Source organism: Carassius carassius, chromosome 3 (genome assembly GCF_963082965.1).
Source record: "Carassius carassius chromosome 3, fCarCar2.1, whole genome shotgun sequence".
Lineage (NCBI taxonomy): Eukaryota > Metazoa > Chordata > Actinopteri > Cypriniformes > Cyprinidae > Carassius > Carassius carassius.
In genome coordinates this window covers 44,611,103-44,625,253 of record NC_081757.1, presented here as the reverse complement: position 1 = coordinate 44,625,253, position 14,151 = coordinate 44,611,103, and the positions used below count along the sequence as shown (strand labels likewise).

Here is a 14,151-nt window from a genome sequence, read left to right as displayed (position 1 = left end):
AGGAAACCCCACTGAGGAGGACATTATTCGGTGAAAGGGGATAAATCACCAGTACGAAGCCAAGTTTCAGTCACAAATAAAATGTCCAACTCATGTGATGTGATAATGTCATTTAGAAAGAATGTCTTATTAGCTACAGAACGGGCATTTATGAGAGCAAATTTAACTGGCAAAGATCGAGTTGTTGAATTAGTAGAGAAATGTCCATTAAAGCAAAGTGAACGGAGACACGCCGAATCCACTCCACCACGGGAAAGGACGGTTTTGGCTGAGATGGAACGAGAAGCCAAGCGCACAGGAATCTGAGTCACTGGAAGTTCGCAAACAGGCGACGAAAGCAGGATAAGATTCCGATAGTCAATACTTCCAGCAGAGCGATGCCTAGGCGAGGAGCCAGCGGGCCGCATAGAGACAACTGTGGGGATGGTACCATCAGAGTTCCCGGGATTGGTAAGGAAAATGCGGTGGCTTCCTCGATGCACATAACGTCGCGGGCGAGAAATGCCCAGGGCGGTGCACAGCTTGTACACCTTAGCAGGCAGACGAAGAGATGGCGACATAGAGTCACGGAGTTCTTTCATAGAGTATGTTAGAGACATAGGCCTATTCTGCTGCGACATATTAAAAAAAAAAAAAAAAAAAAAAAAAAAAGTCACAGGTGGAAGTAACAATCCACAGTATCCATAGAATGGTGAGAGTCGGAAACGGACGCATTTATACTCCACATGAACCTCGGGCACCCCGGGACTCACAGCCAGATTGAAAACATCAGTAGCCAATTGCCCAAACAGAAAAACCATAGCGTACAGCAGTGAGGAAGGGGAAACTTACACACGCACACGCCGAGGGAAGATCTGCTCGTCGGGGCAGTCGATGGCTTGAGTTGGGCTGGGCGAAAAAAGTACGCCCGGGTTTGCCAAGATTGTAGGTGAGTGAGAACAGTATCTTCGGGAGATTAACTATTCAGTCGGGAGCAACGTCCATGCACGTTATAATCCAATAGGACGAGCAGTGAAAAACATAATCAGCTTCATTTCAGCTTCAACTTCAGGTAGAGCAAACAAACAACAGGCCAGGTTCTTAACTGATGACGAAGAATTGACAGAGCAGCCATCAAGTCTTAGACAGTGTTCTATGTTAATACATAGAGAGTTTTTAGGTCTTCTAATTAACACCTCTGTTTTTTTTCAGAATTTAACAGTAAGAAATTACTCATCATCCAGTTTTTTATATCGACTATGCACTCCATTCGTTTTTCAAATTGGTGTGTTTTACCGTGCCATGAAGAAATATAGAGCTGAGTATAATTAGCATAACAGTGAAAGCTAACAGCGTGTTTCCTGATGATATTTCCCAAGGGTAACATATAAAGTGTGAAGAGTAGTGGCCCTAGTACTAAGCCTTGAGGTACTCTATACTACACTTGTGATCGATATGATACCTCTATAGTCACCGCTACAAATTGATGGCGGACAGCAATTTGATAATACCTAGAATATCTAAATAAACTGCGGGCAGCAGATCCTTTTCCTATGTGGCGTCTCTGGAATAACCTACCAAACACTGTTCGAGAGGCAGACACACTCTTGAAGTTTAAATCTAGATTAAAGACCCATCTCTTTAACCTGGATTACACATAATATACTAATATGCTTTTAATAACCAAATCCGTTAAAGGATTTTTAGGCTGCCTTAATTAGGTAAACCGGAACCGGGAACACTTCATAACACCCGATGTACTTGCTACATCATTAGAAGAATGACATCTATGCTAATATTAGTCTGTTTCTCTCTTATTCCCAGGTCACCGTAGCCACCAGATCCAGTCTGTATCCAGATCAGAGGGTCACTGCAGTCACCCGGATCCAGTACGTATCCAGACCAGATGGTGGATCAGCACCTAGAAAGGACCTCTACTGCCCTGAAAGACAGCGGAAACCAGGACAACTAGAGCCCCAGATACAGATCCCCTGTAAAGATCTTGTCTCAGAGGAGCACCAGGACAAGACCACAGGAAACAGATGATTCTTCTGCACAATCTGACTTTGCTGCAGCCTGGAATTGAACTACTGGTTTCGTCTGGTCAGAGGAGAACTGGCCCCCCAACTGAGCCTGGTTTCTCCCAAGGATTTTTTCTCCATTCTGTCACTGAAGGAGTTTCGGTTCCTTGCCGCTGTCGCCTCTGGCTTGCTTAGTTGGGGTCACTTCATCTACAGAGATATCGTTGACTTGATTGAAAATAAGTGCATAGACACTATTTAAACTGAACAGAAATGACATCACTGAATTCAATGATGAACTGCCTTTAACTATCATTTTGCATTTTTGACACAGTTTTCCTAATGAATGTTGTTCAGTTGCTTTGATGCAATGGATTTTGTTTAAAGCGCTATATAAATAAAGGTGACTTGACTTGACATTCATGTAATGTAATGTTTAATGCACTTCATGTTGTTAATAACAGCAAATGTAAAATAGTTTCTTTCTTTTTGCATTTTTATAACACTATGGTGGAGGTTATCTTATTTAAATTGACGAGATAAACAAGTTAGGTCAAAAGTAATCTAAAAGTAATGGATTTGGTTACTGACTACAGTTTTTGTCATACCATTTGGAATCAGTAACGGACTACAATTGTCAAGTAATCTACCCAGCTGTCTGTCACATGTTCCTGGTGCTGATTTTGTATTCCTTTGTAATTTTGTTGATTATTGGTTATGTTCATTGTTTATCCAGGGTTGTCTTGTTTTCTTGTTATCGCTTGTGTATTTAAGTCCGTTTCCTGCATGCTTCTGGCCCAGTTTTTACTCTTGGATTCTCATGATTGAATTTTGTATTCTTGAGTTCTGTTATTCATGTCTTGTTGCTAAACTCTGTTTTGTGTGTGTGTGTGTGTGTGTGTGTACGTACCTGGTATTTATCACTTTATGGGGACCAAATGTCCCCACAAGTTAGTCACCACTGATAATGAATGTTGTTCAGTTGTTTTGACGCAATGTATTTTGTTTAAAGCTCTATATAAATAAAGGTGACTTGACTTGACTTGATTTGACTGGAAGGCATAATAGTAGCTCCGCTGCTTTCGAGCCATGTATGTGTTTATGTAACGCTGGTTCAGCCTTGTTTCGCTTCAACAGCTTTTAGTCTCATCCTGCTTCATTATACTACGTTAATAAATCATTAGCTCATCCATGAACATAATTTAATTTAGTCAGAGTATCACCATACTTAATTCTTTGCCAGGATTGAAACAGATTGATGTACAGAGCGTTCAATGGGTTGTGCTGTTTTTTTTAAAACATATTGTTCAGCTGACAAAATGTATTTTTAAAAAAATCTTTCAAAATTAAAAATGTCATATAACCTGACTAAGGTATTTTATTGCACACTTGAATGACTGGGTTTTGATTAGACATACATGTGTACATCTCAAATGAAGAAAGTTTTGGAACAGTGTAAGAGTAGGTAAGATAAAGATATGATATCATAGATTAACATCAAGACAGCAATACATAAGTACGTAAGTGTCTGGTTCTAATTTACTAATTGCTCATGGTTTCGCATACATTTTTTGTACAAATGTTTTCACAGAGAAATGATTCAGCAATAAGCAAAATTTGCAAACCAAATGTAAAAATCCATTATTATTATTATTAATAAATAATATTAAGTGCTAATAAACAGACAATATGTTAATGATATGCATGAATAAGCAACTTACAGTAATAGTGAGAATTGGTTCCTGAACTAAAGTGTTACCCTGTGATACTCTATCTATGCATATATTTAGTTCATATAAATGTCTATTTTTGTCCAAAGAAAATGAAAAAAGAAAGAAAGAAAAACGAAAGAAAATAATGAAAGAAAAGACTTGTGACTAGTGCTTGTTTTATGGAATGTTTATGATACTTTTATTTTCCAGGTATTGGTTATTCAAAAATCAAGGAAACAGGAGATGCCCAACTCCACACCACAAATACCCACAATCCCTCTGCCGTCTCAGCACTCAGATAGCGGTGCTTATCTGCTCTGACTCGCTCACTCAATAACCAGAGAGAGAACCAGCGGAAATGGAGGGTGTTAGGAAATTAATAAGGAAACTCTTGGCTGAAGTTGATAAATAGCTGCTGAAATGCATTAGTGACACAGTAAGTGTGTGTGTGTGTGTGTTTGTGTGTGTACTGGTATATATGGTTTATGAGGACACAAATGACTATAATGACATGGGTATTACAAAATAAACATGGTTTATTAGGACACTTCCTGTGTCCCTGTGAAACAAAAGGCTCAAAAAAACATACAAAACAGTATTTTATGAAATTCAAAAAGTGCTAGTAGTTTTTTGTAAGGGATGGTGTGGGCAGGGCCGGAGTAACAATAGGGCTAGGTGGCAGTGCCCGAGCAAAGAGGGGGGCTGTGATTGGCTGTGGAGTATATTGACTGGAATGCCAATCGCCAAAGCCCCACCATGCCCCTCCTTTATTATTACTATCATCATTTAGTGGAGTTTTGCCTTAAGTTCCATGTATTATCATTACAGATTGAAATGCCACTTTTGAATTTGGTTTACCCATCAAATGCATTTATTCTGTATTTGACTTTTGAACAAACTGTACGCGTATCTATCAGATGATCGCTGCTGCGCCTGATGTCCGCATTCACCTCTCTTCACTTCGTTCTGGCATCATCTGGAAATGGACATGCAAAGAACAATCTTCGGTAAATAAAAATGACAGCTATTCTAAAACAGGTGATGGTTTCAGTCTGATATGTGTTTCACGCACCTGCAGAGTAAAGTTGCTTTCAGGAATAATGTGTGTGTATTTCTTTGGCAGATACAGTAGTCACCATTGATTTTCGTAATGTACAATTTACTGGCACTGAAGCAGCATCCTTCCTAAGCAAACGAAGTCAGAAATTATTTATTTATTAACAAGCAAGAGTGAAAAAAGCCATTCTCTCTGGAAAAAATTCTCAGCACTTTCCTGTGTGTGTTCCTTCTTTGATCGCTGCCTTTAGGAAGAGCTTTACACAGAGCTGAGATCTCGCTTGTAAAACCAGTGTCACTATGGTGTTGTTTCATTTTGGGAAGTGTTAGTTTGTCTTGGAGAGCAAAGTAATTACCATATTAACCTGACAGATGGAGGGGTGACGAGCAGCACATGGAGGAAAAAATCACATCTTCGGACAGATGCAACTCACACTCTATCAATTAACCAGGGCAAGCTCAGTGACTATGTGTTTCCATCTGTTGCTATTGTTTAAAGAAAATAAAAAAAGTGGAAAAAAATGAGGTTAGCCCCAAAATAGTGAGCTATTGTCTATAGTATACACTTACACTGCATGCTAATTTCAATAGAAGCTCGTAAGGGATGGATTTGGAACAAACAAGTGCACAGGAAACTCTTATTTCATGAGTTCAAGAGTTCGGCACTGCCATGTTTCTAAACCATTTCCACGTCGTTTGTTAATTGCTACTTATTGCTCTCTAAAAATGTTGGCTTATTCATTAATTTTTGAATATAAAAAACTAATTACAAGTAGTTAATTTTTGGAATTTCATTACGTGTAATCAGTTACTACCAGCTCTGGTTATTTTTGCACAGTATTTTTTTTAAATGTGGGATTAAATGTAATGTTTGATTTTCATCCATGATCTTGAATAGAACATTTCAGTTGGAACCTTTTTACACAATTAACACACAAAAATCTAACAGGAATTAATATTAAGGCAAAGTTGTTTGCAAATGTTTGCTTTTGAGATGTGTTTGTGATATTTTGAATTTAGTGCTTCATTTTGCAAGGATTTGGCATAAAGTTCGGGGAAAAAGAGGCAAAGTTGTGTGTAAGCAGTTGAAAAAAAATGTCAATGCAATATTTGAGTTTCATGCCCAATATTAAATAGAAAATGTCATTCCAGATGGAACCTTTTATAACAATGCATTTTAATTTTAAGCAAAAATACGTTATCTTAGAATGCTATATAACCAGTTGGCCAAGAATTTATGTCAAGTGAAAGCCTATGATAGTCAAGGCAGACAGCATGCTTGGAACATAGCTATTGTTTGCCTTTGTCTCAATGTATGTGATCTTTTATTTGATTTGTTCTTGTGTTTACTTTGGTTTCGTTGATTTTTGGGCATTGGAAGAAACTGTCATCTTGCACGTTCCAGCTCTGATTGGAACAGCTATGATTTTGTGAATAAATGAGCAGACTGATGTGAATGTGAATAAACCATCACGCCACATGACTTTCCCAGTTTAACTTTGCCAAACAGCAGCATCGCAGAACCATTTAGAGACAATCCATTCTACAGCCAGCGACGAAAGTGCGACTGTGAAAGGTGCTAATTTTATGGTGTTTTCAAACTGTGGGTCGCGACCCACTTGTGGGTCACAGAATGGAACAAGGTGGGTCGCACAAAGTCACTTGGCTGCAGCTAAATTTGCGTTTCAATGACACACACACACACAGTTCAGTCTAGGGCTGCACGAAAGTGACGAGTGGGAACGGTGCGAGGCCGGTGGAGTGATTGGAATTGAGCGACACCTGCTCGACTCACCAGTCTCGAGAACCACGGAGGAGATCGGAAGGATACAAAAGAGGAGCGTCCGTCTCCCCGGCAACTCACTCCAGCCCACCGCCTCGAGCATCCTCCTTCGCCCTACTCGATGGCACTGCGGATTCACCTCAGTGCCGAGGGATCTTCGGCAGCGCGTCCCTCCTTCCTCCCAGGCTTCGGCACCAGTCTAACACATTAAAAACTTCTCAATCACGGGAAGGAGGAGGCGGGAACCGGGAACCCACTCGTCACAATGATATAGCCCACCAACATTAATAAGGACTGCAATATCCTTAGTGTGATTTTCGAATTGCAATTAAGTCCGCGTGCTTTGCGTGTTTTGAAGCGCGGGCGCGCACGAGTTGTAATAACAGTGAAGGTCTCAGAGCAATGTCATTAAAAGGTTCAATCGGTCCGCATTATTAAAAGAGAAAAACTTGCTCACTTCAATACACTATATTCCGCATGAGATTGCATACACCAGAAAACAAATGTTACGAAAACGGTTTCAGGTAGGCCATGTTCATTCATTTCTATCGTCCGTTTGAGCTCTGTGCACTTTTTTCGTTCGGGAAACGGTTTGTAAAAAGCATTTCACATGTACAGGGTGAGCAGTGCACAAACGCAGGGTTAATTGTAACACTACAAGATTTAAACATTTCCACATAACAAAATGCACAAAAAAATAATGCAATACTCCTTGACGTATCATCTCTTTTTAGAGAAAAATTTGCCAAAGTTCAGAAATCTTTTGAAGATATTGCTGAACATTAATTTAACCATTGCTAAAATAAATTTCTGCCTGAACTTAATGTCATCCAGTTTTTTTTTTTTTTGTTTATTTAAAACGAGACACATGTTTATTATTATTTTTTACCTATTTCACAATTATTTTAATCTCCAAACAGTTTTAGATAGTTCTGCTTTGCTTCTTATGCTTTTTCTAAAAAAAGTGTTGGATTGTGCTCCGTTCTCACCGACACACACGGAAGGATCGTGAATGCATTTTCTGCAACAAAACACAGCAGCGCAGATTACAGTTCACTGGAGTGAGCCTGTTTAACGTTTTTATGGACACTACATATTCTAAAGTCTGTAAACAAAAATTAAAACTTAAATATTAATAGTGATTTTTTTCAGGTGTAGGCCTACTCTAAAATAAAAAGTTTTTTTTTCTTAAATACTTCATTTCTGTCATCAAACTTTTAAGTAAGATTAGGCTTAAAGTAATATCAACCTTTTTTTTCCTCAAATATTGTGGTGGGTCATGAAATAGATTACACTTGTCTAGGTGGGTCGTGGAATGGAAAAGTTTGGGAACCACTGCCATGAGATACACTGCACATGTTGGTTCATATGTGTGAATGTCCATGAAACACACAAGTGCTGCCATCTAGAGAGCAGATGGCAGAACAAGCTCAGCCGCAGTAAACACCAGACAGACCTACAGCAATCAGACTAATTACTGTAAGCTGATCATTGTGTGCTGCGATTGATCACAGCTCACTGTGAAGCGGATAAACCTCTGACTATAACAAGAAGAACATAGTCACAGTTAGCTCCTTTAGTGTGTGGATATATGAAACCAGAAAGAGTTTTAGTGAACAGAAGTGAACAGAAATTGGATGTTCGAAGTGTCCAACACTCCACACTTTTCTCTCGGTTAAGTTCATCATCCGGGTATTTAATGTACACTTTTGTTTATTTATTTTTCTTTGAATTTTTATCTTAAACGCTCTATACTCACACTATTTACACGATTTAGGACACAACAACGAAAGATCACAACAAGATTAATTCACAAGAACAGAGGGAGACCTTTTGAACTGGCTTAAAGGACCTAAAAGAAACCAAGGCGGTGAGCTATTTTTCTAATAATTCAAGGCCCAGAGTCAATTATTCTGCTTATACTATGGTTACCACACCTCAAGACATCGATCAGAAGATATTTAAAGGGATTCGTCTGGCTTTTGTACCTAAATCGTTATTGTGAGTAGATTATTTCTTCATTCTTCGCCTCTTTTGCAAGTTCCAAAACGTCATTTTGAAGCTGGTAATGAAGGATTGAACCGTTGATAGCATTCTGATGCAGTTATTAATGAAGTTATTAGAACGAGAGAGAGCGTGTGTGGATCAGGCTGTGCTTCTCTCTGCTGCAGCGGCTCTAAATTAACCATGGTTTTACTACAAATAAAACCAAAAAACCATGGTTACTATAGTTAAACCATGGTAACCACAAATTAACCATGGTTTTGCTATATAAACCATAGTTTAACCATGGTATTTCTAGTAAATCTGTGGTTATAAAAAATGGTAGTTAACACGACAAAAAACCATGGGTTACTACAGTTTTACTATAATAAAACCATGGTTATTTTTCTTATGGGGGTTATTGCCTCGCTAGTGAGAAAGTCATGGGTGGCCTTTAAGTTGCTGCAAACTAAGTTATATTGCTAACTAATAGAATAATCAGGACAGCGCTGACACCACCTTTTTGTGCAAACTGCGTGACCGTTATTACAGTTAACTATGAGCTGTACTGCGGTCAGGAGAGCTGCCTGGGACTACGTTCGCCTGAAAATAATTGCACTTGCTTGCAATAACTGCACATCAGAACGTTCATCAGCCAATCAGATTCAAGCATTCAATGCCCTGTAGTATAAACATAAATAAATACGCAAAACACAGATCCGAAGTATACTAACTTAAACCAAGTGCTCATGATCGTGTGAAAAGGGTCAATTGTAGTGATGTGTCGTTCTTGAACGATTTGTTCATTTTGAACGAATCTTTAATGTGACTCTGGAAGAATGAGTCTTCTCGGGGAGTGATTCGGGTTCTGTTCTGCTAGTAGTAATTCACCACAATGCAGTCTGAGCCGGAAAGAGAATTCCCAGGTAGCAAACAGACGTTGGCCCAACGTATTTTTGTCCGTTGGGCCAACGTTGGGCCAACCATATTATTGGACGGCCAGCAGACCTTCTGCCAACCTAAAAATACCTTACCAACCTTCTGCCAACTTAAAAACCACTAAAACAACATTGGGCCAACGTTGGGCCAACCATGTCATTGGTTGACAAATTTAAAAATATAGCCTATTTTAACCATCTGCCAACTTCATTAATAGTAAATCTGCAAACTTATAAATAAATAAGCATTACCTACCTTACACTCAAATTTTAAGATTGTGACATGGCCTATTCATTGTTGAATTGCATTAAGAGACAGCACAACAGACAAACTGAATTGGTTATAAAAATGAATTTATTGGTAAAATTAACTTATTGCAGTTTAATGAGAAAATGTGCAGATTCTCTTCCATATTCTGCAGAGTTTTTTGAAGCAAATTAGAGATTGTGTGTGGCTCTGATGATGAAGACGGAGCGGAGGAGAAGTAGCAGCATACTCCTGTAAAAAAACAACATACAAACAACTTTTTAGAACATTTAAGATTTGTCGTTCTATTTGAACTACACAACCCAAAACAGAAAAAAAAAAAAAAAAATCCTGCACAAAATTTTCATCATGTTGGGGTAGCAAATTTTTTATACATCTTAATGCAGTGTACGCCTAGTAAAGATGAAATACACCTCTGTTTAGTGGTGGGGTTAGACAGAGGAAGAAAAAACAATCATTGGAAGACACTTACATTCACTTTCACAGCTGCTGGAATCTGCTTGAGGCTTCTGCTTTTCTGTGTTAAAGAAAAAAATATAGTAATTATCAAAATGTAAATTACTTAAAACTTATATATTAATATATATATAATAATTTCTAACATATTTGATCAGGCATAAAAGGGCTTGTGTACCTTTTTCTGTTGCTCTTTTTTTTCTTCCTCCATTTCGGTCTCCACTATACTTCTACTAAATTAAACAGAGAAAGGGTTAGCAGATAGATCATATCTGAGGTGTATTTTGTAGAGTTCTGTGTGATTAATGGATTAATTGGCATTCTTTCATTGACTTGCATTGTATTTTATTCAATGACACATTATGTGAGACTGTAAGGGGTTGTTTCCTCGTTTGCTATTTCAAAGTTACGTCTAAGTTTTGAATGTTTTTTTAAAACATATCACCTATAACAACTTTTGCTAGCAAGAGTGTAGAAAATGGGCTCTTCTGTCCTCTCCCTTGCCAATTAAAATTGTTGGCCAACTCATTGGTTATTATTTCCCTCATGATTCTGTGGACAATGTCTTTGGTAGATGTTCCACCCAAGCTGGTAAGATATCTTGTCTATGAAAAAAAAATCATGTGTTAAGCAGCAGTAAATCTAGATCTCTCTCTACGTATGTTAGTATTCTTTTAAGTGAAGTAACAGAACATCAGTAGAATTTACTAAAGAACGTTGTGTGTCTCTGTTTGACAGCCTATCCTCCAGATCTTTTATGCCTGTCATGCTCCTTAATGGAAACTGAAACTCCTCATTTACAACTTCAGCTGCATTCTCTCTTCGCATAACGGCCTGAAGGAGGAGCGTATTCTGCCTGACTTGACCCTTTATCTCTTCCAGCATCTGGTAGAGCCGGAGTTCTCTTTCTGAATCAGACAAACATACGATGCAACATTATAACTACACAGAATTGAACATATAAAGAGAGAGTCTGCATCTCTTCTTTAGTTGTCTATCATAACATAACTTTTCCAGCCTTTTGTTGAATCTATCCCAGCTTTTTTTCTTTTAGACGTATTGCTGGCATTAAATTCAAAATGTGCTTACAATTCCCATAAAATAGTAAAATTTGACATTTTCAACTTTTGATATGTTGTCTATGTGTTTTTTTCAGCTAAATATGATTTTACAAGATTTGGAATTTTGTTTTTATTTTGCATTTTACATAACGTCCCCAGTTTTTTTTTTTTTTTTTTTTTTTTTTTTTTATTGTGGTTGTAAATCAAAGCTCATTGATATTAAGGCTAATTTTTAAAAGCAGGGCTTAAAAGGTTTATCATTTGAAAATAGTACAACGTAGCCAGGCGAAGTTGGTTTTATTCTCATTTTTGGTTACATACATTTTATTTTGTTCCTTGAACAGTTTCTAATCCATGTTAGAGACTAAAAAGGAAATTACTAAAAACTCCTGTAAAAAAAAACCCTATTGTAAAAGGTTTGGAATAATTCTACGTACCATCTTGTCTTGGTTCAGGGACTGTCACAGCAGGTGCTGATGGTGCAAATGGTGGTATGGCTGGCAAATTCAATCTTTTGGCTCCATTACTGCAGAAGTTTTTTTTTTTGGTCTTTCCATTGTCTCTGCATATGGAACAATAAGAGACAAAATCTGTACAATGTATAATACATTGCCAAACATCACAACATTTACTTCCGTCCAGAGTTTTATACAACAGGAAAGTGACCAATGCTCAAAAGTTCCTTTCAACATATCGTCCCCTTGGAATTAAATATAGTTTACTACAACTCAATTTTGACAGAAATGTCAGATATAACCTTGTACTGTAATTGCCCAACTATTAGCTGCAGTTTCTACATTTATTTTGCTAAATTTCTTCAGGTTAATACACGAGAGCGGTTAATATAGTATTAATGTTTTTTTTTTAACTTTCATAAAACACTCTCCTGTGGCTTATACACAGGAATCTAATTTAATTAATTCTAAGAGGACCATATTCCCAAGTCTTGGATTTAAGGAATCTGTGGTGACCAGCTATGTTGGGAAATGATGCAATGACCACTGTATGTTTTCGTCTGTACCTGTGTGGAGCCAGCTTGTTGAGGCCTACACTGGAGGTCTTCCTGAGGCTGTATTAGATGTAAATCCATTTACATATTTTGATGATGGTCTGTTGGACACATTAAGAGTAATCAATTTTTTAAAAGCGCAGTGCATAGAAGCAGTAGGCTATAAAAGGAGAACAGAGAACAGAGGAAACATACACTCTTTTCCGTACACTGTCCTCATCTGTAGACTCCAAACTGTTGCCTTTACAAAACTTCACCAGCTTTCTTCTGGCTTTTTCATAGGAATCTAACATAGAAACAAACAACATCACTAAGCCTATTATCTGAACATTTGAAAAGAATCGCTTGGCATAACTCACAAGGAGCATCTTTTAATTTTTGAATAGTTATTTCTCTATATTTCTCGGTAATAATTAATAATTAATTCCTTAAAGACTTACCATACTCAGCCACCCATTCAGTTATATATTCGTTCCATTCTTCATCAGGAGTTTCATTTCTTTTAACCGCTTTTCTACATTTTGTACCATTATATGGGGGCCAAAAGGAATTTTTTTTGTCGATGCTCAGCCAGTCACTTGGTATCACCTCTGTCTCATTCTTTTCAGTAAAAACAACTATAGAATACATCTATAAAAAAAAAAAAAAAACAATATATCTAGTGTTACAAACTATATACATTTATTGAAGCTCTATTACTTACCCAGTGGAAATCTATCTAAACCAAAATATTTCCTAGTCTTATTGTTACTATTCTTTATGATTGGTAGGTTCTGTACATTTGTCAGATACAGAAGGGGCGGGGGGCGGGGGGATTGGGGAAATCAAGCAGTATGCAGTAAAGGATATGCCACAAACCCATCCTTATACTGTAAAAGAAGGACTTTTGAAACAGTCTGTGTAGGAACAATAGTCAATGACTGCCCGGGTTGTTTCACAAAGGATATATCAAGAATTGATGAATCAATGGGATAGGTGAAAAAAGATGACTTGTTTTGGAATTTAAGACAGACTAGATGCGATGCTTCCTTGTCTTTTAAAATGTTTTTCACTATATAAATATCTCCCTTGAACAGAATATAGTTGTCTCCCTCTGATAAACTAATTAAAGTTCCACCATTTACATATTTCTTATACTGTGTAAACTGCTGAGATGTCATATTGTATGGAAAAGGCCCATTCTTATGTTCCTGGTAAAAACCATCCTTGCACACCCATATTTTAGTTCTGACACTTGCTTTTTCTGACAATCTCCTGATGATCTGTTGAAGGGGCTGGGTAGGGGTCCTTATCATTTTTTTTTAATGTGTAGAGGAAGTTCTCAAATGGGAAAGATGCGAAATTATGCAGCACACCAAACTGCCTTGCATCATTTGCAAGATGTATCAGCCCGTGTATGTTATACACAACGTAATTACCATAAACAGACTGAAAATGCTCGACAAAGGTGATCAGTAACTTTTCAGCAAAATCACAGTACTGGAGTAACAGTGAGGGGCAGCATAATATTCGAATGGCTACATGCAGAAGCATGATTCGGCAGATGGTCTTTCAGTGCTACTGGACCAGTGTACAGGAGAAAAGTTCTGAACTCTGTTGCTTTCCACCTATCTACCTCAACAAGGGATCTCCCTTTCCGTGCAAACTCTCTGGGGAGTCTCATGGCAAAGGACATAAGCACTGCAGAAATTTGGCCTATCTGATGAGCACCTAAATGAGATGGAAGTGGTCCCCTCATCCAAAACCCTATCAACTTTCTCACAACCCCAAGAAAAACCAGGTGCATAACATCTAATGGAAATTGGGAGACCATACCAATTCCAACCCTTGTCAACACACTGGTCCCTTTATGGTGAAACTCATCGTCTTTATTAATAAAAGACAT

General features: G+C 37.8%; 2 long non-coding RNA genes across 2 annotated transcripts; both read right to left on the bottom strand.

Annotated features, from left to right (window-relative positions):
- Window positions 1–9,835: 9,835 nt before the first annotated feature.
- On the bottom strand, window positions 9,836–10,427 carry LOC132115473 (uncharacterized). The gene is made up of 3 exons (XR_009425490.1): window positions 10,375–10,427; window positions 10,213–10,257; window positions 9,836–9,971 (listed from the first exon to the last, which is right to left on the bottom strand). It is a non-coding gene; the product is annotated as an uncharacterized LOC132115473 (long non-coding RNA).
- Window positions 10,428–10,947: 520 nt separating this feature from the next.
- Window positions 10,948–13,415, bottom strand: LOC132115466 (uncharacterized). Its single transcript, XR_009425489.1, has 5 exons — window positions 12,707–13,415; window positions 12,462–12,552; window positions 12,279–12,367; window positions 11,695–11,819; window positions 10,948–11,104 (listed from the first exon to the last, which is right to left on the bottom strand). It is a non-coding gene; the product is annotated as an uncharacterized LOC132115466 (long non-coding RNA).
- Between the last annotated feature and the right edge of the window lie 736 nt (window positions 13,416–14,151).